The sequence below is a fragment of the Dendroctonus ponderosae genome, unplaced genomic scaffold (assembly GCF_020466585.1).
Source record: "Dendroctonus ponderosae isolate FM_Combo_2020 unplaced genomic scaffold, Dpon_F_20191213v2 Dpon_F_20191213_4, whole genome shotgun sequence".
Taxonomy (NCBI): domain Eukaryota; kingdom Metazoa; phylum Arthropoda; class Insecta; order Coleoptera; family Curculionidae; genus Dendroctonus; species Dendroctonus ponderosae.
In genome coordinates this window covers 15,817,325-15,818,409 of record NW_026018611.1, presented here as the reverse complement: position 1 = coordinate 15,818,409, position 1,085 = coordinate 15,817,325, and positions in this window count along the sequence as shown.

Genomic DNA, 1,085 nt, shown 5'->3' with positions numbered 1-1,085 from the left:
ACATCAAGAATGCGTTGCGTGATAGAAAATAAGAAGACAAAACCCATGTTTTTTTAAATAACCGAGGTAAACTCAAATATTTTTTCAATTAAATTCAAAACATATCTATTACATATTATTACAAAACAGTAATGATGTTTATCGTTTCATGTTAAATATGAAAGATTACAAAATAGATATCTAAATATTGATAATTTGTTGTTACAAAATAAAATAACAAATAATAGAACATATAATTGCATTAAATGTTATTAGAAATAGTTGTGACACTTTATTTGCACTTAATCTTGAGCGTTTTTTATAAATTGACCCTGCCTTCTTTAGAAAATATTCGCTCAACCTCAACATCTGGTTTAACAATTGTTTCCGATTAAAAGCACTAAACAAGTAGGTAGTAATATTTTACCAGTTCGGAACATTGAATCGTGCAATACAATGCAAATGGACATCATCTGGGCAGCATCTGGACTACAGACGGAGAGTAAGACATAGGGAATCGGTACCGGGATTCTATCGATACGATTTAATTTAATCTTTTCTTGATGCGATTTTGGGTYCACAATCAATCAGGCGATTTAAAATAGGTCCAACAGTTTTTCAAACACTTTATTGTAGTGGATCTTAGGCACAATTTTGTTGCACAACATCGATTGTTRGTTYTTAAAACAATATTTAACAATACACGGCAATGTGCAATCTCATTTGCAATGATAAATACMCGGTCGTTTGAAGATGATTTTCAAGTTTGTAATACATTTTKCTGCAAATTGATGGACGATCCGCATTTTTTGCACTTAAACTGGTTTAGTGTGTATAATTGKGTGTRAACTTTAATTGKAAATTTAAAWGAAGGCGAAACTCGAACAGGCATTTAGTACATGAGCACCCTTAACCTAGTATTTGCAGTATCTGCAGCTTCTCCCTTCATAATTTGTTGATTCATTGTTATCAGCGTTATAAAATAAACTGCACCGAACACAATAATATCGCACTCAATAATTGATAAATCAAAATCACTGTCAGTTTAATAACGCAATGTGTATTTGAAAAGTTTATCAGATCTACAGATGCACCCGCACTAAGAG